The following is a 27,172-nucleotide window of genomic DNA, read 5'->3' as shown; positions in this document are numbered from 1 at the left end:
AAGTCTGCAGAGAAGCAGTGTGTAAAACAGATTATTAGAGTTGCTTGGATGGAAAGTGGAGGGAGTTAGGGAATAATGGTCTAGGGAATCCTGCGGTCCACAGGGAGTTGGGGCCAGAAAGAACTGCGTTCTAAGCATAGCACTCCACTAACTAGACCTTCCAAGCTTCAGAATTCTTATCTGTAAAGTGGAAAATATGACCTATCTTGTTGAATTGTTATGAGAATTAAATGAGATGACTGTTTGAAGTTCTCAGTGCAGTAAGTTGCAATAAGAGGTCACCAAATGATATGGCAGAAAATGTTGGCACTCTGTCCCCTCTCCTGGGATCTCCAGTCATCATTTTAGTGCATGTCACCTACCCCTCCCCTTCACCAGCACTCACACTTGCTTTGGGGAGAACCCAGGCCGGGATAGGTGCAGTGCCTGCAAATGTACATCACCAACCCATTGTGTCTCCCGTGCCCCGTGCCCCTTGCCCAGGGACTACAGGCACAGGAGTATTTAAGGCTTACCTTTCACTATCCTGCCCTCTTTAGGATCAAGTTAAAGCCACCTCTGGAACTTTGCCCAAGAAGAATACTCCTCTGATTTCTTGCACTTCCCTATCCCACTGCCCTATGCCCTAGCAGGTCTGGGGGTGCTTCTTTGACAAAGCATTTACACACAAACATCCCTCTCGGAGCCTGTCTCTGGGCAACACAGCCTAAGCAGGAGCAAGGAACACTATGAGCATGGCATCCAAGTACTGAACAATAATCCCAATTTCATTTTCAGTCAGTCCCATTCCGTCCTCTCCATGGCTTCCCTAACTCAGCCCCAGAGAAGCCACGGAGCCCCAGATACACCATGAATGTGCATTCCTCTCTTATTTCTGTTTAGAACCTCTTTCCCCGTGAGAAACACCCCCTCATCCTTCAGGACCCACATCAACTCTCCCCTTCTCTGTGATACACCCTAAAATCCCAGCGGAAGTACTGTGCCCTCTATGAGTGCCTTTAAATTTTGTACATAGCTCTTCTCTAAAATACACCGTATTGTGTTGGTGACTATGTCTGGGAGCTCTGAGAACAGTGATGTGATCCTATTTACCTTTGCATTTCACCCAGTTCCTCTCCAGCCATCCTCTGTCTGCCTTCACCCCGGTCACAGACATACCCAAAGCCCTTTCCCCGAACCCTGAGAGCCAGGTGAGCTTTGGGATTCAAAACCTTCCAAGCTTAGAATATTATTCCAGACCATGAACGACATCTTACAGAGCATTCCTGGTGGGTCCTGGGGCAACACTCCCAAACCAAATGCATCGCAGTTTCTTCCTTGAGAGAAATGAGTATTCACACAATATGGGATAAATAAAAAATTCACACAGCCTCCTATCATTTGGGTCAGGTTTTGCCACTAAATGAATTCAGGTTTTTTAGAGCGTTTTGGATTTCAGATTTATAAATAAAAGGTTGTAGACCTTTAATAGAAGCTCAATATGTGCTTATTGAACCAGATCCAGGAAAACATCCTCTCATTGCTGTTTCCACTAAATTTCCTTTCCGCTTTAAGCTATAAAGAGCAGCTTTTTTAAAGCTCCTGGATACAACTGCTTTTTACCAGAAGCCAAGATGAACTGCCAAAACTACCAGATTTCCTTTCCCAATTCCTAGAGAAATAGATTATGCTATTTTGCTGCTGCTCTGAATGTCTGACCTGTGGAGTCAGAGCTTCTACATGGAAATATATATAAATTGCACAGCCTGAAATACCACTGATTTGACTACCAAATCTGAGGCTAGCAAATCACTTAAACACGCCCTTTTCTTGGTTTGCACTTGGCTATTAATCATCTCACAGACGTAAAAACTAAATCCTCAAAAGAACTAAAAACTAAATTCCTATATCTGATCACTGGAAGCATCTTAGAGCACACTTAATTCAATCCTTTCACTTTATAGATGATGAAACCAAGGCTCAGAGAGGTTAATTGACTTTCTCATTCACACAGTAGGTTAGCAGCAAAGCTGAAGCTACAATCCAGATCTCTAGGATGAGCTCTCTTTTCTCCTGCTCTCTTGCCTCGATAATACGGGAGCTCTTCCAACCCTGATCCCTCAGCCCAAAGGCACAGGTATCCCGTTCTGTTCTCTGAATAACTGCATCGCATGCAGAGTGCACTGCCTGATTCTGCTCACCAAGACTGTCATTTGAAAATGGTGGTAATAACTGCTTCCCCTTTACTGAGTCTATATAATATGTCAAGGTCTGCACTCAGAGCCTAATAAAAGGGACATATAAGTGGAAGATAATATTACCATAGGTAATTACGGTTATAACAAACATGCATTAAAGGCTTAATAAAATTATTTTTGGAAATACTTTGTATTTTTTAAATTTAATTTATAGTGAAATAAAGCATGTTAGACTCATTAATCAAATTATTAATATAAAATGATCCCAGAGTTCAAGATCCTTATAAGCCCTTTATTGAAATACTGTCACTCATCTCAATGTTACACACGTTTTTAAACTGCTGGCTCTGTAGTAGCACTTAAATAAGGATTTTGAATTAAAGCCTAATGGAATTTAAACATGAAAATACCAGTTTAAGGAAATAGCTATTTGTAATGTGTATACCATGAAACTTGAACATAATTTTACATATTGTCACCTTACTTAAAGTGTGGGGAGTATTTCCCCCAAGGATTAGGTAGCATTAACCTTCAGAAAGAGGCAGTAAATTTTTTAGCTAAGTTTTATCTTTATCTACAGAAAAACTGAGGTGCATGAGGGAAAAAAAGAACTTTGCGTCTCTATATCCTATCACATCACATATCCAGAGAGGACTTCCTCCTCCACTGGCCACCCTCTTCCTTCCTACTTTGGGGAAGGTGAAGAGAAAGACAGAGGACAAAAATGTAGTTGTGTGTCCACAGCCACCCAGAGAATGTGAACATGCGGGATGTGAAAACACAGAAATGAGGAGTGTAAAACATCGGTTTCCCTCCAGCTCAGGCCATTTGGACTACAAACAAGAGAATCTAAAAATATTCTGTCAGTTCCTTCCTTTAAAAAAAAAAAAAAAAGCACTGATTATCTTCAGTGAAAACATGAACCCCTCCAACATGTCGAAGGTACTGTTTGTTGACTGGAGGTAAAATCAACAATTGGCTATCCTGAGGTGCCCTGTTAAAATGTCCTGTCATCAAACCACTGATGACAGACTTAGTCCCTCTCATGACTAGCAAAGCAGAGCTCCAAACGGATGGAATAAATACACCTGAAAGAAAATCCTACAAGGATCCAAGAAGTGAGGCCCTGCCCCACGGAGCCTCCTGTGGGGAACAGGTAACCGTCACGTTGATTCTTCCATGGACCACGCCAGGTACCATTTGGGTCTCTTAAGAAAGTGGTAGAGCTGCATGTTTCATTTCACTAATGATCAAATTTCCCAACCGATGTAATTAGAACCACCAGGTCACTGAGCACTCTTAATTAATGAGAAGTTCAAAGCCAATTCTACACACCACCTAGGTTTAATTTTCAGTTGCTATTCATTTGAAGGTAGTAAAATCTCTTTGTCCAAAAGTAAGGTGTTTTTACTTAAGTTTATCTTCAACATGGCCATTGGCACATAATCCATGGCTCCAGCCCCTCCCCCAAACACATACACTTCTAGCATCTCTATAAGACTCACTTATATGAAATGATTTATTCTGTTGATTATAAGAATAGCAGTACAAAGTGAGAAGCACCATGAAGTGTCAGATAGGCAAAAGATAACGTGATAAGGAGATGTGAGTAAAACCAAATGCAAAGATTTGTGTTTTGTGTTGTGTTTCCTTCCCGTACCTTCACTTCCTAGGACAGTACCCAGCGGCACATACGAGGCACTGCGTAAAACTTATTGAATGAAACTTCTTTCACTGAAAGAAACTTCTTTCATTGAAACTTCTTATTCTTTATCACTCACACTTGCCACCCAGTCCCAGGTATTGCCTTTGGAACTCCATCAGCCTTCTCTACAGGACACCCAGGGAGGCATCAACCCTGCAGGGTGGCCCCATGGAGCACCCATCTACACGTCGTCTCTAGCATCGCCTCAACATGAAACATCTGCTGACCCAACACAGGCACTGCATGGAGGATACTATGCTGGCTTCCATCAAAGTGTCTCCCTTTTCAATCAGGATGCTACCTAGAAGTCACTTTTTTATGCCCATGTGAACAACTAAGATTTGACATGTAGCAGCCTGGGTTCAATCAGGAGACAGAACCACAAAATGGCTTAAACAGAGGAAGATTAATATAAAGAATAAACCATGATAAAGATAAAATATAAAGAAGTTCTGTATGGTACCTTAGGGCTGTGGGAGAATACTCAAAGAACAAATGTGGGAGGCGGGGGTCCCCTTGTTAAGGCTGGGGATCAGACCATATTGAAGAAGGTATATTTCAGCCCAAAGAGAGAAGGAAAGCTTGCTGGTTTGTCCAGCCTGGAGCTGGTCTGCAGTCTCATGGGCAAGCAGGATGCAGTCCTCCAGAAAGGAGGTGAAGAACAGGTGAGGAGCACAGTGGTAGGGGCATGCCGAAGGGGTAGGGCCCCTCCAGGCTGCAGAGGAATCTGGGAGCCAAAGCAGTCGGGGAGACTTTGATGCAGACAGGAAGCCATTGGGACATCAGTTCTCTTTTCAAGAGAGGTGTAGAAAGGCGATAATGAAGCAGAGACTGCGAGGTGGCTCAGGGTTCCAGGCCCATGGTGAGGGCAGAGTTCCACCAAATGTGTGCACTCTGACACCGCTATGACCACCCACCCACCTCCATCTGCTGCAGCAGGAAACAGCAGGAGAGCCCCTTCCTTGCCGTGTCCCTCCAGAGCCCTTTACTGAGAAAAGTTAACACCACACTCAGTGTGAAGAAGAGATGCCTTATCACAGGGCATAAATGGAGAGCAAATTTGGAGCTGAAAGGCAATAAATTAATAAGGGCACAGATCATTATCCCAAAAAAATAACACTGTGTGCTTGTTCCTGTACACAGGCCGGGTGACACGTACAAATATAGCTCCCAATGCAATCCATGGAACTGCCTCCCAGAGTAGGCACCTCCCCAGAGGTTACTTCATTGAATTCTCAAACTGCGGGCAGGGTGAAATTTATTAGATATGGGAACATATTTCTCCTGAAATATAACCAGACAGATTCCCTAGAACAACCACTTGTCCTAAATAGCAGCAAGACCTTCTCAAGTATACTGATTAAAGTTATCATAGAGAATCAATCCGTTTCCATTCACCTTAATCTGACTCTTTGCCCACCCTGAAAATGCCAAGAAGACATTATTTCTGGCTTCATTATCTAAAAATGCACAATATTTCAATAACTTGATTTTGTTCCTCACCAATGAAAGTCTCACATGTATTACGCCAAATGACGTGCTACACCATTGCAATGAAAAGACCCCACCTCATTGTTTTGACCAAAGGTCAAAGGATCCTTTGGTGCTCAGACATGTGGGAGTTATACATAACTCCCACAGCAAAAAGCATTCTAATTCACTAAGCATCAGCAAACTCTCAAGTGAGTTTCTATATATCTGAAACTATAATAAGGGAAAGAATCCAAACATCTTTATTTCTAGAAATCCTGCTCACCTCCAGATTATTCAGAAGTCTATTTAACCTTTCGTGTGCAGCTTTTGATTTTCCTGAAAATGACAATTTCTAACAATTGAAAGATTGGTTAAAGCAGAGAAGAGGAAAATAAAAGACATCAATGTTTACTTTTTTAGATAACCCAACTCTAGAGTTTGTACATCTATGTTTTTCCTCAAAAGAAGTAAGTAAGAAAGAAATCGTTCAGATTGCTTTGTGACTCTAGGACTATGGGAGACTCCAGAAGGCCAGAGTCATAAAACCTATTAAATATTCTTCTATGACATGACCTGAGAAAAGAACTCCAATTAAATTTATGGAAATATTAGAGTATAAAGTGAAGTGCTTTTCCCCCAAGAGTGAATAGCATCTTGAAAGAAAATAATTAGTTAATAAAAAGGAGGCTCCCAGCTTCAATTTTCTGAACTAATCCTGATTATACCAAGCTTCCTCAAGTATCCCCTTGGTGCATTTCTAAATGTATTTGTTTTTAAACAATTTTCACTTAGATTAGTGAAAGGCATGCTTTGTGGAGGAAGATTTGAATGCCTCTTCAAAAGAGATTTGATAAATTGCTTTTTACTGCTCAGGGAAGGTATGAAAAAACTTGGTGAAAGTTAATAAGTAAACATGGTGAAAATTAAATTATATTGTCAGTTTATAAATTTTTTATTTTCAACTGTTAATTTCTTAAGTGGTTGTCAGAACCTCCATTTTCTTGTGCAAATACCTGCCACGGGTAACAATTAAGGAAGCACTAGATGCAAAGAACATTATGTTTTGATTAGTGATGCCAACCGTGCAGTCCAAACCCAACCATGTACTTTGAAAGAGAACACTATTTAGAGGCCTGACTTATGTTCACCTCTCCTATTCAAACTTCCCTTACTGACTTCCAGTCTGCCCCAGTTGAGAGCATTTCCACAGCTAAGAGACTCTTCAGATCACCCCAGCTCTGAGCAACACTTTTGCTTCCCTTTCCTGTCTCGTCCCTACTGTACTCCCCTCAACTCCAGAAGAGCTAAAAACAGGGAGAAGAAGAAGAAGGAAAGTACCAGAGGAGGTCATGGAAAAGAGAGACTATACTCATCACACTGCAGATCTTGGAACTTGAGTCAAGCCTAACCTGGAGGAGAGAAGAAGTTGGATTACATGAGATTAGAAACTTTGGTATTAGTTAGCACTAGATTTTTCAACTCCTAAAAATGAGATAATTTTATTTATTAATACCTGAATGTAACTGGGGAAAAAAACAAGCAAAGACACAAGGCCAAATGGGGAATAAAGTACTAGATATGTTAAAAGCTTGATGAAGCCCATTGAAACCTCAAAACAATGGTCTAGTGAAAGCTGGATGGAGACCCTACCATATGCTGGAAACTCCAGATGAGATTTCCTACTTCCTATCTCTCCAACGAACCTGAGGGTACATCACCCCCAGATCTGAGGGTGAGGCCTTACTACTGCAATCTAAGGAAAGTCTGACATAAAACACGCACACCAGTGTTGGGAATCCAAGAAAGAAGAGCGGCAGCAGGCAGGACCTTGTTTCCCCTGGTGTTCAGCACCATGTGGCAGGTGCTCCCTGGTCCATGTCTGGGAAATCGCCCAGCACAAGCTGCCATTTGGACAAGAAGGATGCTGAGGATCTTCCAATAGGAGAGGTAAGGGTCCTGGGATAAAGTACAGGGAGTGAAGGAGCAAAGGAACTGATGGAGGCTGGAGGTCCTGAGAAGCCAAGTCCTATCTCAGGCTCTCCATATGTGGAGGGAGGGCCAGGTCAGAGACGAAACTCGCCCTCTAACACAGTGACACTCCCTCACCAGAAAAACATGGCCCTGGTAATGTCTGCATCTGACCACTCTGAGCAGAGCCCTTCCCCTGTAAGGGCAAGGCTTGGAAAGAAGTGGAAGGTTGAGGAAATTTTTCTCCTCTAAGGGTCAGAAAGCGATCCCACAACCTTATTGATGGCTTTTTGAAGAACTGCTTTTGAGAAGAGACTTAGCTCCTTTGAGGAAATTACATTTTGATTAGAGTGAATGACTTGTCTGAAGTCACCTGATTAACAGCTCCTCTCCTTACCTCCCAGAATGTCTTTTCTTTCATTTATGTTAGTATATATCCTGTATTCCCATCAAGATCCTAAGAACAAGAATTTTGTACTTGCCTTCTACGGTGGCTAACATGGAGAAATCTTAGAGTCTGTTAAATAAAGAATTATTGATTGTTTTATCGCATTCATAAGGGTTCAGAAGATGAATAATATGACTCAAAAAAGGTGAAATTACATTAGGAATGAACAGAAACATTTCACTTAGTACCTTCTACAGCTAAAGTGCCCGCATCTGAGTTCTCACTCCCAATTTCTTTAATATCAAAGAGTGTTCTATAAATGCATACACTGTAGTAAGGTTGCAAACAAGATGCAGTGTTCCAGGTAGTCATCTGGGTTCCAATAACTGAAGGCTGAAGCCTCCTTGCTGCAGGTGCCTTGCCTCAAATAGCTTTGGTAGCACTGAGTATGTCCCAGGGGCATCCCGGAGTGCCAGCTCCGGAGAAGACCAGAGGACCCCACAGGAAACCAAGAAGGGCCAGCCTGTGAGCTCACAGGCTCTGTCCCTACTCCCTTGCTTTCCTCTCAGCTTCCAACCAGTTTCAGAGAGACCACTGACAGTCAGGGCTGCGCTGAGCCCCACTGGACACAAACGACCCCTGAGCTCTTATATCAGTACAAACGCATGGTGTTCACTTGGGCAGCACACGTCCTAAAATTGGAAAGGTATGGAGAAAATTAGCACGGCTCCTGCGCAAAGATGACACGCAAATTCTTGAAGTGTTCCATATTTTTTAGATAAACAAGTTTCTTCTGTATAACACAGGGAACTCTATTCAATATCTTGTAGTAACTTATAATGAAAAAGAATATGAAAAAAATATATGTGTATGTATGACTGAAACATTATGCTGTGCACCAGAAATTGACACATTGTAAACTGACTATACTACAATTTTAAAAAATTAATTAATTAAAAAAAAAAAAGAAAACTAAAGCACGTCTCTCAGTCACACGGCATGGAGCTCAGAGTAGCTCTGGAGTCATCCTCAGATGACCTGCACCAATTCCTTCCTCCACTCCCAAACCCTGAGCAAGCATAAGAAGCAAAAAAAGAGGTTTTCTTTGGAGGATGTTCTCCAGGTCCCCACAGTGTGACTGCCCACTGATGCTATAGGACTGGGAGCCCCGCACAGTCACTGACTGTCCAGAGGGAGTTCTGGGGTGCCTTCTCAGAAATTTTCCAACCTTGGCTTACTTTTAAGCACCTAAACGTGGTTTAAGAAGTACCAGCCTGAAGCTGCACTCCAGATTCCAGCGCATCTCCCCGAGGCCATCTCCCTGTGCACGTCTAAGTGAAGGGGATGAGCTGAGCTGTCAGGCTGGCATTGATTCCACTGCAGCTCAAGCCATCAGCCCATCTGAGGGAGCCCTGCAACCTTCCTGTTGCTGCCAGATTCTTTTCCTCTTCCTGGCACGGGAGTATGAAGCCCACAATGATATATAAAGGCTGAGCCTTGGAGAGGTGTATGAATGTCAAATTACATTTCAAAGGTGTTTTTATCTGTTTTAGGGAGACATATCATCTGCTCATTAAACATCCACCTACAATCAGCTCTGATGTAGAATGGACCTTGATCCACTCTCACAGATTTGTTTGAGAGCTTTAAACCCTCCTAATCTCAGGCTGGTTCACATCTAACGCTAAGGTTTTTAGCTGACTATTCAGAAGCAATCACCACTTTATTTGATCATTTAAACAGAGGAATGCATTTTTTCCTCTTGATTCCTTTAATCTTTTTCCTTATTAACAAAAAAAGGCCTTAGGTCAGAAGGTAGGCAGTGATCTGAAGCAAATTACTGATCTCTTTGGAGGAGAGCTCTGTACAAACATCAGGCATTACTGCACCTGACCCTTCTAAAGCTGAGCTTTCAGCCCTTTACAAAACTTTTACCTCCTTCAGGGCGTTATGAATAATTGAAAACACCCATATTTGTGCCTTCTTAAGTACATTCTACATTTTTTTTTATTATTATAAGACAGTATAGTGGAGTGGAGACAGATTGCCTGGGCTCATATCCTAGCTCTGGTAATTTCTAGATTTCTTAACCTTTCTGTGCCTCAGTCTGCTTATCTGTGAAATGGTCACATAATAGTGCTTCTCTAAAAAGACTGTTGTACAGAATGAATTAATATATGTAAAGTATTAGAACAATCACTGGCACAAGGTTTGGGTTCTATAATGTCAGCTCTGACTTATCATAACAATCCATCTAAAATCATACATCTTAAAAATTCAAAATGAGGTTGAACTCTGAATTTTTACTCTTGTTACTAAACCAGGTACATTTGCCTGATATGAAGCAAGCCAGATGCTGAGATGCAAAGGTTGCAGCAGAGAAAGAGTTTATTCATAAGGCAGCCAAGTGAGGAGACAGGAGGTCAACTCTCAGATCCGTTTCCAACAAGGGCTTGGTGTGTGAGATATTTTTGAGATAAAGAGGCAGGGTCGTCTGAGACATGGGAAAAGATGATTGGAAGCAAGAAAAAGGTGAAATAATCAGCATCTATGCAAGTGTAACTCAGTTACATGCTTCTTTGTGGGGTGCATGTTCAGAAAATGGCAGCGTAGGTATGATCAGAGGGTGGAGGTTTCAGTACTTTGACATCGAAAGGTCATCCACTGGACACTTGCACAGGCCTAGCTGAATGGTCAGGGGTCTGACTAGTTTGATCTAGACAAGACTAGCTCCATGTTTCTGAAAAACAATTTAAGCAACTGTTAGTATAGCACCCGTACATCAGAGGTGTTCTCTCTAGGGGATGGTTAAAGGAGTCTTATGATATATTGTCGAAGCTACATGAAGCTGGGAGGGTATGCAATCTGCAAGCACAATTAAGGCAAGCTTGATTGTGACAGCAAGTTACAGGATATTACTTATTAAGTAAGTTATGGTTTAAGGGATCTAACTGATGACTGTCCTCAGTTTCACTCTCTATGAAGTTATCCATCATCTGATGTTTCTATCTCAGCAGTAACTCCAAGTGTGTCACACTGAGGAAACTCTCTACTTTTTTCTTGACTTTTGATGGTTTAGTCTGTAAAATAGAGATAATCAGGATGTTTATCTTATAGGACTGTTGTCTAGCAAATGAGGCCAGAATAGCCTGACAAGTGAAGGCAGGTCACGTGGAGCAGACAGGGTTGCTCTTTGCAAGGCCACAGTATTCATGATTAGGTGAACTCGGTCTAGTTTGATATCTCCAAAAGGCAGACACAGGGATGGTTGAGAAATCAAAGTCAACACAGATCAGAGAGGAACAGAATCCAGATGTAAAAATAATTAAGATATTGGAGCTAGGAAAGGAAAATCAAAATGTAGTTGATATTGCTAAGAGAGCTCTCTAAAATGCAGCTAGGAGGCAACTGAGGAAGTGGGACTTATGCACATATCAGCCTGGACGGAATCTGAACTTTTGACCACTTACTGTCTTAACTCAGGCAACCAGAACATCCACACAGTGTTCCAGAAACTCAAGACAATTATCAGTCCCTTACCCTAAATAACTCATGACAGCCTGTCTCTTAAGGGCAAATATTTCCTTTTGATATCAGAGCCAATTACCATTCTTGTAAGACAACATTAACAGCCTTGTGGCCTTTGCCTTTACAAGCCCCTGACTCTTCCCTGGAACACTCTCTTGGTTCTGTTTTACCCGAGTCTGTGTCTCCCAAATTGCAATTCCTAAGACCTAAAGCTCTTTGTTCTTTGCAGCCTCAATACGAATCTGGTTTCTCTTGCCAAAGTCTGGGGGATGTTTTGTTTTACTCTTTGTTTTAATCAGATTTAATGCACACTCCTCAGAACAAAAGCGGAGACATCAATACCACATGCTCATCCAGTAGTGGAGGGGATGGCGCTCCTTGTGAGACATTGATTTTAACAGAGTAATTTAAACAAGGCATGCAATTAACTCAGGGGGAAACAACATTCTGCAAAATCTATTTCAAAATTTTCTGCACAAATAGGCATATGAATTCCTCCATTTTCTATGGCATAGATATAATTAATTTCTCCTTTTTACCTTGGACACCGGTGTATGATCCTTTTGAACAAAAAGGTATCTGGCTAAATATACCAACAGCTCACACTCACCTCCTTCAAATGTTCCCTCTCCTTTTTCTTTTCCCAGTAGCAACCAACATCTTCCAGCAGACTAGCTAATTCAGGGGTTTCTGCCATTTATACTTTGCTGGCTATCACCATGCTAGAGTGGGCTTCTTCCCACAAGGCCAGACATTTTCTTGTTCTTGTTTACTGAAAAACTTAAAATAGTGTTTGGTATATAGGAAAAAAAAAACTAAACCACCTAAAATCTTCTAATTCCAAATCCCTGATTCTAGTCTCATGGAAAGAAAGATGAATAAGATGAGGGGAAAAGAGACACATTTGTGCATATAGATTAAATTCTGCATTATGCATGACACCTGCTTGATGATTCAAAGTCTTCAGAGTTTTAGAAAAAAACTTTACTAAAAATCATCATAGTAACTAATGTCAGTTGTTTCACTGGAAAGCTATTTAGAATTCAAACAGAAATAGCAGTATTTGTAGCAAATCGGTTTATTATAACTGATTTAATGATAGAGGAGCAAAAGCAGATGAGGGCAGATCTTTTATTTTTTTCCGTATTAACTACAGACGTCTGCCTAATTGTTTGCATTTCTCCGTCTCTGAAGACAGAAGAATTTCAATAGCCTACCAAATAATGACAGAGCAAAGTGCAGTATCATCAGAGTGGAGGTCAAAGTGGAAGTGAGCTCCCAGCAGCGGAAGAAGCTCACGTCACCTGCACCAGGAGTAACTGAGCAAGCCATCATGTCTCTGCAGGCTTCTCCAATCCATGAAACCCAAGTACCAGCCTCCTTGTCCCAGGTTTGCTTCAATTCCCACTACAAAGCCCTTCATTCAATCATCTTCCATGTATTAGTGCCTTAGAACAATTTTCTTCCATGCAGAATGCATCAGTTTCGTTAGCTAAAGAAATCTTTTTATTACTGTGTTCATCTCCCAGTAGTCCATTTAATAATAACAATTATAATAACATCTTAAATTTAAAGAGTGCCTTTAGCACTACCTTCTCATCAGTCGATTGCTATTTCTTTGATGGTTTTCCTCTTGATACTTACATATCAAATGGAGAGATGTAGAGAACAGAATCTTTGAATTATAAATATCACTTTATAGGATCATTTAATCAAATATGGCGATGCCCAGAACAAATGACTGCAGGCTGCATTGTGATATATGGCTTATGTGCAAACTACGCATGAAATCCAGGCTCAGTAAAAGCCAGAGGCCTTTGAGAAAGGATCATCTGCTAGAACCGCAGGACATCAGGAGAATACAGGGCACACATTCTCCAGATGGCTGCCTGGCGCAGAGGAAAGAGTATTAACTCAGAGTCAGAAAGACCAAAGGTGACATTGAAATTCTGACTCTATCCTTATCAGCTGTGTGACCTTGAGCAAGTATCTTAACTTCTTTAAAAGTAAGTCTCCTCTGCAGAAAGTCAGTGCAGATTAGAGTGGATCATATAAACAAAGAGGAGGCACTTAATAAAAGTAGTTGGCATTTTTACTCTTCTCTAAATCTCCAAGAGATCAGCTTTACAGCTTGTATGGTATTTTACTCTTAAGAAAAATAGTCATTATCATTAATAAACAGTTATTGAGCATTTGATATGTGGTAAGTTATTTTTCACAAAAATAGAATATATATTGAGATAAGATATATTATTACCCTATCTTAGAGATAAGGAGACAGCAAATCACAATCTTTCAATATCTTGCCTAAAAGCCTCCAGAGGTTCCCCATCACACTTGGAGTAAAATCCTGACCGCTCACTCTGGCTCGCCCAGCCCTACAAGAGCTGATCCTGTCCTCCCTCTATGACTCCTCACCCTTCACCAACACCCACACTCCAGGTTTCCCAACTCAACAAGCTTGTTCTCTCTGGGTAGAGTCCCTACGCTGAGGCTCCCTCACCCTCCACTCCAACCCCCATTTTTTCACGGCTAGCTCCTTGCTATGCAGATCTCAGAATAAATGCCATTTCCAGAAAGGCCTTTCTAAGCTAATCAACAGTAGCCACTGGGTCATTCTCTGTGACGTTATGTGATGTTATTTTTCTGCACAGTTCTTATTACTCTCTGATTATTGCTGTTGTTTAGCTACTCATTTGTTTGTTGCCTACACACACACACACACACACACACACACAGTCATGTCAGCCCTGGGACTCTCAGTTCACTTCCACATCCCCAGTCCTTAGAACATTTCTGGCACCTATTAAATGCTCATAAATATTGTTGACTGACTGAATGAATAAATGAATGAGTGACCTTATAACTTTGATATGCAGAGATTTTCCTTGTGTCCAGGCAAAATTTAAATTTAGTCATTTCCTCTGGTTTGCTTGTCTGTAGACACAGAGAACAAGCAAAGCAACTTATGAATCAAACATCCTTTATTTGCTAAAACGTAGTTAACTAGCTCACCCCTTAGACTTTCCAAAGGCAAACACTGAAAGTATCACCTCAACATAAACACTGCCACCTTGTTCTCCTCTCCTGGGACTAAATTAGTTGTAGTCCATCAATCTCTCTTACATCTGCCTGGTGCACATCTCGTACATCTATGTGGTTTACGTGAAGGGGGTTTTTCAATCCCCAGCCCCCACCACGGACACCGCCACTGCTGCTGCCACCATGGGCCACTCTGCCCTTTTCAGGTCTGCACAGGGAGAACCCCAGCACTCAAAGTGACCAGGACACCACCCCAGGCTCTTTGTGCTGTTCCTGAACTTTCCAGCTCCGGGTGAGTAATGTTCATGACCAGCTGGTAATGCCACTGTAATGTTTCCTCTGGAGCTAATACCTATTCTACTGGGTTATAAATGGGAATTAAATGAGATAATACATGCAAGCTGCCTGTGGACACTAAAAATTATGCCTAATTCTGTAGATATGTTTACGAAGAGATGAAATGTCAAGAAAGAGAAAAATATCAGAAACTTCCTAAAGTTCAAAAAAAGCAAACTGTTCTCTGGTAGACATAAATTTTCCCTGCCTAGAGTGCTTTAATAAATAATCTTCTTGTATTTGCTTAAACTAAGAGAGGAATCCTGTCAGATAATAATAAATTATTGCTGTAATATAAAGAACAAAACAGAACAAGATTTGTATTTTAAAAGGTCTCTATTTTAGGTATTTTTTTTTCCAAAACAATCCAGATGATTTGCAAAGGGACTGAAGGGACTGTCTTAAGTAAATCTCCACACACCAGGAGCCCTTCAGAACACACTACTGAATACAGCTCAGCCACATAAGCCCTAAAAGCAACTAGCGTAGTAAAGAGGGTAGGACAGGGAGATGACATGTATGGACGATGAGATTCTCCTCAGCGGAGCAGCACAACTGCCCAAAGCTAGAGAGCATTAAACATAAATATTATCAGTTCAGAATCCATTAAAATTATCACAGGATATAGGACTTTCTGCAGCATACAAAATTAAGGGCATCCAACAGACAGACAAATAGAAAATAATTCAGAAATAAGTCTCTCTGAATGTGTTTCCATGTGCTCTCAGGAGAGAAGTTTCATGTGGGTCAACATGGAGGTTAGACAATTGACAAAAGCCAGAGATAAAAGGACATATGAGTAACACCTCTGAAAAATTATCCAAATACTTTTTCTTTTTTTTTTTAATTTTTTTTGGGGGGGAGGTCATTAGGTCTATTTGTTTATTTATTATTAGTTTTTTTAAATTGGGGTACTGGGAATTGAACCCAGGGCCTCTTGCACGCTAAGCATGCACCCTACCGTTTGAGTTATACCCCCCTCCCAAATACTTTTCCTTAATTCAGTTCAGTCAGTGCTTCTTCGATATGCAATACCATGCCTGCTTTTCCATGATGCACCTTGCAATTCCCAAGACATCACTCAGTTTCAACTTTCTCACAGGATTTTCTAAGCTTTCAATTTTGGTTTAATAGTTTTTACTCATTGATTTTGGATCTGAACTTTAATATTTGGATAAATAATGAAACTTGAAAGAAAACTCAACCAACCTTGCTAAAAATAATGTTCTCTCTTATCCTTTTTCCTTTTTAAAGTTGTAATTTGCTTCGTGGGTTCGAAAATTCTATGATATTCTCACAAAAACCCTGCTCTCTCTGCAATTATGATCTATTCATACACAATACGTTTAAAATTCATTCCAACTTAGACAAAAAAGTAAAAGAGTAACAATGAGGATTTATTATGCATGTTGCAGACCACTTTATAAAAGGAATCATCACAGGGTTTCTTTAAACAGAGCACTTATTTCACACACTTTTCATATGATTCATTTAATGAAACTGAGTCTTCACACATCTCAGGAATGTATCTATTGCCCAAAATGCAGGAAACCATACTCTGTGAAAATCACTATATTTCATGACAGATCAACTAAGTAAGCCACACAAATTTTTGTTAAAAACACACACAAACTTAGTTTGAAGGCATTTTGTGTTTTTTTAAGGAAATTCAAGAGCTCATAGCTGCATTTAAGCATCACGAGATGCTCTGAATATCCTGAGATGGGTGGTCAAAGTAATCTGAAATGCTGACCCACTAAGGAGACACATGGCGGGGGCAGGTGGTAGGGAGGAGAGGGAGAAAGAAATGAGGGAGAGCAAGGAAAGAATCCTAAATAATGTCAGGATTCGGTGCTCCATGAATATTCTCGTGTTTCTGCATGGTCGGGGCATTCCCAGCAGAGACAAAAAAGGACATGTTTACTGACAGGAAGCTCATTCCTCTTATAGATGTCCATTGATTTCTAGATAATTTGGAATTTTAGAATTTTCTTCTTTAAGTTGAGGAAACACTATCTCCTCTTAGCTTCCAGTCATTGATCTAATGGGTCAAACAAATCGAAATTCCTTCCCAAATGACAGAACATAACATTTCAACATCATATTTCTCCAATATCTACCCTTTTCTGGATTAGATACCTTTAATTCCTCCCACCATATTTTGTAGGGCAGGGTTTTAAGTCCTTCCACCCTTCTGGCCATTCTCTGAATATTTACTGTTTGTTCACGCAGTTTTTATAATCTGGTTTCCAAAACTGAATGCCATGTTCCAAGAGCAGTCTAAACATTATACTGTAAGAACAGATAGCAGAGGAATTATCATGCCCTCATTCTAGACATTATCTTTCTTTTAATTATCCTAAGATGGCTGTGTTTAGCAATAAATGAAACAGAAAAGGGATAGAGTGACTTCTTGACATCTGTGGTAAAATTCTGATGAATAATAAAAGAAAATAGATTCTGTTATGCTTCTGTATTCTCTAACAGGGAAAATTATCTCCTAAAAGAAAGTTTTAAAACAGAAAATTGTTTCATCTCTTTTGTCAGACAAACCATTTTAACTCATACTGAACTTACTCTCAGTTTCAACTAGAAAAATTTCCCCTTCATGTGTGATGCTGCTAAATCCCCTCCTCTGTTTATTTGTGAAGTTAGTATTTGAATCCAAGCTTAGAGTCTTATATTTCATTTCATACCAGTAAATCTCTGTAATGATATTTTCTAGATTTGTTATTTAAGATTATGCTCCCAAGTCTACAGTTATGAACTCTACATTTTCATGCTTTTAGAAAAATGTTCTTGCCCTCTCTCACCTCCTACTGTTGTTTACATTTTCATACATATTCAGCCTCAGTTATAGCCACTTTCTACAAATTTTTGTTTTCACTAAGATGAACGAACCACTTCAAGAGGGGGTGACCTTGCCATCAATGGACTTGTTCAAGCATAGGCTAGATATCAGTTATTAAGAATTCTCTCAGAAAATAATTCATTTTGGTAGAAAAGACAGAAGCAAAATATCTAGTTTATTTTTTTATTGAAGTATAGTTGATTTACAATATTGTATTAGTTTCTGGCATACAGCATTGTGATTCAGTTTTATATATATTCCTTTTCATATTCTTCTTCATAACACTCCATTAAAAGGTACTGAATATAGTTCCCTGTGCTATACAGTAGGACTGTGTTGTTTATTTATTTTATATTAGTAGTTAGTATCTGCAGATCCCAAACTCCCAATTTATCCCTGCCCAACCCTTTTCTCCCCTGGTAACCATAAGTTTGCTTTCTATGTCTGTGAGTTTTGTCTCTGTTTTGCAAATAAGTTCATTTATGACCTTTTTTTTTTTATTCCACATATAAATGATATCATGTGGTATTTTTCTTTCTCTTTCTGGCTTACTTCACTTAGTTTGATGCTCTCCAGAGCCATCCATTTTTCTGCAAAGGATATTATTCTATTCTTTTTATGGCTGAGTAGTATTTCAGTGTGTGTGTGAGTGTGTGTGTGTGTGTGTGTGTGTGTCTCACATCTTCTTTATCCAGTCATCTGTCAATGGACATTTAGGTTGCTTCCATGTCTTGGCTGGAAAAAAATGCTCAATATTGCTAATCATCAGAGAAATTCAAATCAAAACTACAATGAAGTATCACCTCACACCAGTCAGAATGGCCATCATTCAAAAGTCCACAAATGATAAATGCTGGAGATGGGTGGAGAAAAGGGAACCCTCTTATGCTATTGATAGGAATGTAGTTTGGTGCAGCCATTATGGAAAACAATGTGGCAATTCCTTAAAAAACTGAAAATAGACTTACCCTATGATCTAGCAATCCCACACTTGAGCATATATCCAGAGGAAATGCTAATTTGAAAACATACATGCACCCCCAATGTTCATAGCAGCACTATTTATAATCATTTCTTTATTACTAACAAAAATTTTACCATTGATGCCAAGTAGCTCATCTATTCTCTCTGTTTGTTCTATTGCCAATATTAGAAACTTAAGTCTCTTGACATTCTTTACAATTTTCTGAGCATTAGTTTCTGAACTTCCGTCAAGGTCATGTTTGATCCAAGATGTTTTGGAAGATGTGAATACAGATGAACCCTGGGCTTGGAACATTGCTCAAAATAAGGAACAAGCTGTCTAATAAAGAGGATGAACTTCCAGAATTGCACAGATATACTGAATAACTGTCTTTGTCTTCACTCACTATAATATAAAGTTTTGCACTATTTTACTAAAAATTATTGAGAAGTCCTAGGGCAAAGAATCAGAATTAAGAGCGTTATCAACCGAAAAAAAATTTAAATCCTGAAAGCTTTGAAATCCCTAATAGTATTATGGTTTTCTCTGTACCCTCATCCACACACACACACACACACACATACTTACACATATACAATATCAGACCACATCTATTACAAAATGCACAATGACTCTGACCCACGGTCACCAAGTATTTTATATTCATCTCTCTCCTATATTTTTAAAAGGCAACTTAAGACCCATCAATAGTGTTAAATTTGCTTAAAAAACCCTGTCATTTCTGTAATGTCTTTCTTAATTGCTTAATATCCTGTCTTGCCTTCCCAAAACCCCTGGAGACAGCAATGGCATCTGGTCTTCCATATGTACCCTCAAGCAACTAAAAGAATAAGAAAATTTGCTGAACTGAGCCCTCCACCAAAAGCTGTACCAAGAATATATGTTTGAAAGATAACATTATTTTATGCACTAGTGTTTTCACTTTGCAGTAATAATCGGTTGACTTTAGCAAACAGTATTTTTTCTGATTCATTTCTGTTTCATTTGTTGTCCTTGATGGCCTTTTAATTAGGTTGCTTGTTTGTCAAATGACAGTTTGCTATGCTTGTTCTCCTTCATGGATTCAACAATAATCAAGGCAGGTGTTGTATAAATTGTATAGGATGACACGCTGTTGTGATCAACTGCTAATTAATTTCAGATTCTTTCTGCTTCTGTGCTGTGGATGCACTCTCTCAAATGAAAAACAATAAACAATCATTACCCATTTTGTGTTTGTTAAAGCACTTCATAATTAATAACCAAGATGGGATTAATTTTTAAGCAAATGTTTTCATCCAAGTATTAGCAAAGACTCTGGTGTCTAGAAGCTATCGTTGATTTTATTTTTTACTCTAAGAAGCCAGTGACTGTTACTAGGCAACATGAATATATGGGGAGGAAAATCTGCCTTGGATAGAATGTCCATACACTATTAAAGGTGAAACATTTTAGAGAGAGATCAATAAATTTCATATTTTTAGCAACCTAAATAGCACCCAACAACTGCTGAGCTCGCCCTCTGTAGCAGGTACCTCACATGTTATGACCTCGTTTAACCTTCACAGCAACTACATGGTGTTGGTACTATCATGACAGTGATGAGAATCTCTTGTCCCAGGGACAAGATGAGTTCTGAAAAATCACACAGCATTGGCCAAGCAGCAGACTTTACCGGGGAAAGGGGAAAGTGTCAAAGACCAGAGTCAGCACACAGAAGGTGGAGGTTGCCGTCTGCTCATTCCCTCATAGTGACACATGCTGAGCAGGATAGTCAGCTGAACTCTCACTGTGATTCCATGTTCTTTACCTTTAACAGTGTATGTACAATAGCAGTTGTGTCAGAAGGAAATAATAGACTGTGTCTTGGGTGCAGTCTGGTTTTGGTTGCAAGCAGTATACAGATGTTGTCTGGAAAACCAGCTCCCAGGCCCTAGAAACAGGCCCAAGAGATACCCTAGCCTCTTGTATCATAGAAACAGACACAGTCCCAGGAGTCGCTGCTCCCACTGACATAAAGGAAGACCCAGGTCTCAGCAAGCTCTGTCCAAGTGACCCAGAGTGAACAACCCAGTCATGCTTGAATTATTTTGTTCCTATAACCATAGCTATTAAGTCTTATAGAGATTAAACTACTCACTAAGGATCAGAAAACAGTTGAATGATGTTACCAGAATGTCAAGAGAAATAGCCAACCTAGAATTGTAAACCTGCAAAACTATGTTTTGGAATAAGATGGTCAAAAACTGAGAGTGTTTACTGTCACAGATCTACATAAAGACCTACCAAGTTGTACTCCAAATATAAGGAAAATGACACCAAAAAGAACTATGAGATGCAAGAGGAAATAATGAGCAAAAATAATTGGCAAAAATGTAGACAATGCTCAATCAAAACTATTTGAATTAAGAAATAAAAGGAAAACAATATCTAATTTGTGGGAGGTGACTGGAGTCTTTATATTTTATGGTTCATGTTTCTTTTGAAGAAGAATTTTGACATAATATTTAGACTCAGATATATATGATATTTCAAGAATAACTAATTGGAAAGATAAATATGATTATGAAACAGAAGAGGGAAAATGAAATAACAAAGATAGTCTATCAGAAGATTTAAAAGACAAGAAAAGAAAAAAATAAATAAAGAAGTGGAATAAAATGGAAATCACAAAGTAATATAGAAACATGTACAAATATGTCACTAATCAAAATAAAGTTTAAAAACCTGCCAAGTAAAGTTCATAGAGTGAGAATTTCGAACATCGTTTTGCTCAGTTATATATGCCGTGTACAAGAGGCACACTGTCTCACTCAGCTCAGGGTGCTTAACAGAACTGGCTAGTTTGAGCAACAGACATTCATATATCACAGTTCTAGATGCTCAGTCTGAGATTAAGGCGCTGGCAGATTCCGTTTCTGGTGTAGGCTCCCTTCCTGGCTTGCAAATGGCCACCTTCTCACTGTATCTTCACACGGCAGAGAGCTCTAGTCTCTCTTCCTCTTCTTATGAGAACAGAGAACACTAATCTCATCATAGGAACCCTCATGATCTCTTTTTAGACCTAATTACTTTTCAAAGGTTCATATCCAAATACAATCACACTGGGGTTAGAGCTTCAATATATGAATTCTGGGGGGAACCCAAACATTCAGTCTGTAACACAGACACCATACTTATGTACATCCCTTATGGATATAGAAAAGCTGAATGTAAAAGGAAAGATTATCTTTTATATGTCAAGTCAATACTAGACACAATAAAGCTGGGGTCACTATTTAAATATCAGTGAACACAGATGTTAAAACAGAAATTATCACTAGGAATTGACAGAGACACTACATTATGATAAGAGGTTCAGTTCAACAGGAAGATACTACAGCTCCAAGCTTCTACTGGTCCAATAAAATAACATATATAAAGCAAAAGCAAATAGATACACAGAAAGAAAGGGGCAAATTCCCCATTATAGGGAGTGTTTTTTTCAATTTTTAACACAGGTACAATCACTTGTTCATGGATTATCTGCGGCTGCTCTGGGGTTTACAGTGGCAGAGTTGAGTGGTTGAGACACAGCTGATATGGTCCACAAAGCCTGAAATACTTACTTTTTGGTTTTACAGAAAAGGTAATCAACCTTTGCTCTATAGAAAGATCTTAAGTCAAATATTTCAGTAAGTAGTTTATTCGCAAAGTGCACAACACTTTGATTGGGAACTAAGGAAAGATGCCAGAGAAAAGGAGGCGATGGTCACCCAAGTGTGGACCAGCCAGCTACAACTGTGGGCAACCAATGCTTACTTCTATGGGGCAACTCTGGGATCCAGTGCAGAACACATACAGGCTCAGGGAAAGAGCCAGGTTTAGGACACCTATTAAGACAGAGTGGAAATGATGGGCAAGAGAGGATGACAATGGTCCCAGCTTCAGCTCGAACACATCCAGCACCATATGCTGGGAAAGGAAGGAATGTCTAAGCGCAAAGTAAGGAGAGAGCAAAACAGCAGACCCTCATCCTAATCCTACCCCCTCAAAGTACACATTTCTGAGCCAAGTGCGGTTCTCAACTGAGGAAATGGGGACAATTCTTTAACTTGGATGAGTAATGGAAATTTAAAATTTGAACTTTTTGACAACAAAAAATGAGACTGTTCGAATATCCAAGTGAGATGGGAAAAACTATGAGATTTGTCTGAGGAACCTCCTGAGACAGGGCTGGAAGAGCCTACAATGTTTGAGGATTTGGGAGGGATTAAATGAATGCTATTTCATAATTGCATCCACCACATCAAGCTCATTTAATTACACATTAATAAAGACAGTTCCCAAGATGCAAGGCTCTATGAAGATCACAAAACAGCAAACTGTGAAGGAGAGACTGGTGTAAGGAGGGGCATTTGCTAGAGTGAAAAGTGAAGGCTTCTCTAAACAGGAGGCCTAGTGTGCACCCTGGACTGTGCTGGGGACTGGAAACACAGCCATGAAGGACAAAGATTCTACAGGAAGAGCACAGCAGTAGTGCTCTCTTCAAAAATAGTGCAAAAAGACGCACTGTCACGGGAAGTAGTATCACAGGCATACAAGCCGGCATCTAACCAAGCCATCCACACACACAAGAAACAAAAGGAAATCAACAGCTGTTGAAGAATTTTAAGTAGTACAATGACATATCAGGTCTCTGCTTTATAAAAATGATTGTGACAGTAAAATGGAGGGTGGAGTGGAGGAGCAAGTGCCAGAAAAAAAAAAAGAAGGCAGTAACAACAGGAATATAAAGAAAGTAAATTAATAAATGGGCATAGAGTCAACCCAGTCTGGTCATTATCTGAAGGGTAAATATGTGATTTTTCAGTTGAATGATGGGTTCCACAATTGTCCCAGAAAGGAGAGTGAAAGTTAAAAGAAGAACATATTTGGAAAGAAGCTCCCCATAAAAGACGCATTAAAGTTTTTGGAATGGCCATCACAGGCACTCCCCTTTACGTGTTCTTTAAGGTTCACGCCAGACGCTATTCCAGGCATACAAATTTTCCCTGTCTGCACTTATTGTGTGCGTCATCGATCTATTGTTGCTGTGAAGTTTATGATTTGTTTAGTCACCTGGATATGGCCTTGGAAATTTGAGCTAATTTGAATCATTTTTCCTTTCACAAGGCTAAAGTAGACATGAGACCATAATAAATGCTCAAGAAAACCTGAATAAGTAAATGAATGAATGACTATGTGTCCCTCAACCCAAGTTTACCAGGACTAAAGACTATAACATAACCCAGCAGTTCCCCTGCTGCTAAAAGCATCTCTCTTGTAGGTTTAATTCAAAGGGAGAAGGAAATCTAACTGACTGTTTCAAGCATTGAGTTGAAACAATAATCAGTCTCTCCCTTCTATCGCACCCACAGGATACAACATTGAAGTCACAGGTTAAAAGAGAAACAGTACTTATCATAGCAAAAGTTAACATTTATTGAGTAGTTTCCACTTGCCCATAAGTAGTTTCCACTTGCCAACACAATACTAAGTACATTATATGCATTACCTCATTCAACAAACATTAGTTGAATGAATGGTTTAGGCAATGTTCTAAGCATCAGGGACACAACAGTGAACAAAGCAGGTATGTTCTCTGCCCTCACGGATATGAGCGTTGTAAGGAATATGGACAGTGAACAAGGTAATCAGTAATAAATAAGCAAAGCTCAGATTGTGCAACTGTAATAAAGGAAATAAGTTTGCAGATATAAGAGAAGAACTTGGAGGTGGGGGCACAGGGTTGGTGGAAAGGTCTCTCTGAGAAGATAATATTTAGGCTAAAATCTAGATGAAAAGGATCTAACCATATTAAGTCTGGGAAAAAGGCTTCAGGCAAAGGGAAGAACAAAAAAAAAAAAAAAAAACACCCTAAGGCAAGAAATAATGTGGTTTGTCTGAAAAGAGAGAAGAGATGAGGGAGGCTGGAGCATGATTGGGCAGGAAGAGATGGGTAAGATGTGGATTAGGAAAGGTAACAAAGGTCAGGCTATGGGGGGCCCAGTAGACCATAATGAGGAAGCTGGTATTACTGAACTTGTAGTGGGAAACCACTGAGATGTTTTTAAGCAAGAGAGTAGCGTGACTAGAAGTACATGCTCTGGCTGCATGTTGGAAAATAGATTTGGAGGGTGATTCAAGAAAGGACAGAGAAGACCAATTGGAAGACTTTCTCCAGTGATACAAAAAAATGATAAAGAAGGGTAGATGCATGATTGAACATATATTTTGGAGGGAGAACGTGCAAATCTTGCTGGTCCATTGGGTGTGGGTAATGAAAAGCAGAAAGATATCAAGCGTAAGACCTAGGTTTGGATTTGAGCAACTGAAAACATGATGGTGACATTTACGAGTAGGAAATAGAGGGAAATAACTGGGGAGGTGGAGGAGAGGAATCAAGACAACTGTTTTGAGCAAATAAAGCAAGATATGATCTAACTTTGAACAAGTAAAGTGATGTATACATTTAGTTGTATGTCTCAAGTCAGTAAGGAGTCAAGGAATAGATAAATGCTTGGAGCATATTACGAAGTAGAAGTTATTTAAAGAATGAAAATGCTTTGCTTTACCAAAGAATGATGTATTAGAGAGAAGAGGAGAAAGGAAAGAGGAGGAAAAGGAAGGGAGAGATGAGAAAGGGGAAGGGGAGAGAGAAAAAAATAAAAGAGGGCCCACCTTAGCTTCAGGATTTGGACAGAAGTAGAAAGGCAAGGGCAGAATGAATGGAAAGAAACACAGGAGAGTAGCTTACAGTCAATGTTAAGGGAAGACAGTATTCCAAGAGGGATATAGTAACCAAATGCTGTCAAGTAGGTGAATAATATAAGAATAAAGAAATATCCATAATAAATTTTCACAATAGCCCTGAGGTAATTACTACTACTATCTCTAAAATTGAGAAAACAAGAGTTTTAGAAAGAGATCACTCAAAAGTTAAGTTCTGGAGATAGGATTCTAATTGAGGCTATCTGACCTTAAAAAAGAAGTTTATCACAAGGGGAAAATACTGAAAAAGAGCACAAAGAAGGTGTAATTTGGGAGAGAGAGTATAAAGTGATAAGAAATAGGGCTCAGAATACAGACTTGGGATTCAGGAGAGGGAAACATGGCTCATTTTGTTTCAAATTGAGTGATTCACCAGATATTTTCTGAGTGACCCGCCATTATCATACAGTGTTCTAGGCTCTGGGCACACAGTGGTTACCATGCTCATGCCCTCAAGGTGCTTACATTTAGTGAGGAAAGCCAACAATAGGTAAGAAAACAAATCAATGATATTCTAGATTGAGGTGGTAACTAATGTTAGGAAGGAAAATAAGTCAGAAGGGGGAAGGTATGATGGAGAAGCAGGGGCTGTTTTCAATGGGGTGATTAGGATAAGTCTCCCAAAGTGGGTAGAATTGAAGCACAAACTTACATGAAGAGGAAGCGTGAGCTATCTGTTGATCGGAAAGCAGGTCCATCAATATAAAGGGCTGGGAACTGACTGAAGTTTGGTCTATTTGGCAGAGGAGCCAGGAGGTCAGAGTGGCTGGAGAAGAATGAGTCAGAAGGAGTGGTTGGGAGGGAAGTATGGCTCCAGGAAGGAACTGGACTGGGTGTGGCCCAATAGGCCACAACAAGGAGTTTTCATTTTATCCCAATTGTAATGCTTTAGAGGGATTCTGAGCAGAGTGGGGATTTGTTCTGATTTATATTTTCCAAGTTCATCCTATCTGCTGTGTAGGAAATAAGACTCTGGGAACAAAACTGGATGGAGGAAGTTGCCAGGTGAGCAATTTGATAGAGATTTTCATTTATAACCCAAAGCTTTAAATTCTCAGGGGTCCTAATTATGCTGAGGGTCACAATGTTCCTGGCATGTGATAGGCATGTGTTGATTAAGAAAAGAAATGAAGATTAGAATGAGGTAAGCTTGCCTAAGCTTGCCACCAGCAACACGAGCATTTGAACCATAACTAGCTGTCATGGTTTTATGAGCATTTACCTAGACCCAATCCGAAGGCTTTATTAGCCCCAGTTTATGTTTCCATAAAATCTAATAGGGTGTTTTATTTTGTTCTTGGAAAGACTTTAATTATAAAATATTTTGTAAGTTACAAGCATCATTTACATGGATACTAAGATACAGCATAATTTGCATATATTAAGGAGAAAAGAGAAATACTGTGGACCATTTAAATATTTTCATATAACAATTGCATTTCAGTATTAAAGGAGAAAATAAATATTAAAACATATGGAACAAGCAAACATATGTCATAGAATAGCCCAATAAAAATCTAATGCATTTCTAAGGATCTAATTAGTTTCTTTTCTATTCCTTTTCTAAGCAAGCATAACAGCCTTGAAGAACATTAGTTAAAAACAGCTAGATATAAACAAGCTTCCTTACAGAAAATTAGAAAAAGCTTGTGTGTCTGTGTGCCTAGGACTAAGAGCTATTAAAACTCCAAGTCATTTAACTAGAAGTAATCTTATCTTACCTGAAATTCTATTTTATCCTTAGAGACACTGAATTAGATTTTAGTAAAGAGGATTACTTCTAAATAGGACTATAAGGATATATTTTTATTGATGCAGCAATGTTCTTTAAGTTTACACAATTGTTCCCTGCCTTAAACTGATTGAACATAGTTTTAAAAGGCTCAAATGAGTTTAAGAGAATACCACAGATTATTTTCAATCTCCTTTCCACAGAGGATGGTTGAGA

General features: G+C 39.5%; 1 long non-coding RNA gene and 1 other non-coding gene across 3 annotated transcripts in view; one reads left to right on the top strand and one right to left on the bottom strand.

Moving 5' to 3' along the window:
• The window catches only part of LOC123613622 (uncharacterized), a 520,235-nt gene that overhangs the window by 345,602 nt on the left and 147,461 nt on the right, over window positions 1-27,172 (bottom strand). The gene's annotated exons all lie outside the window — the stretch shown is intronic.
• Window positions 8,380-8,486, top strand: LOC123613638 (U6 spliceosomal RNA). The gene has a single exon (XR_006721014.1). It is a non-coding gene; the product is annotated as a U6 spliceosomal RNA (small nuclear RNA).

This window comes from Camelus bactrianus, chromosome 8, assembly GCF_048773025.1.
Source record: "Camelus bactrianus isolate YW-2024 breed Bactrian camel chromosome 8, ASM4877302v1, whole genome shotgun sequence".
Taxonomy (NCBI): Eukaryota; Metazoa; Chordata; class Mammalia; order Artiodactyla; family Camelidae; genus Camelus; species Camelus bactrianus.
Note: the sequence above shows the minus strand (reverse complement) of the source record. Positions and strands in the feature narration are given on the sequence as shown.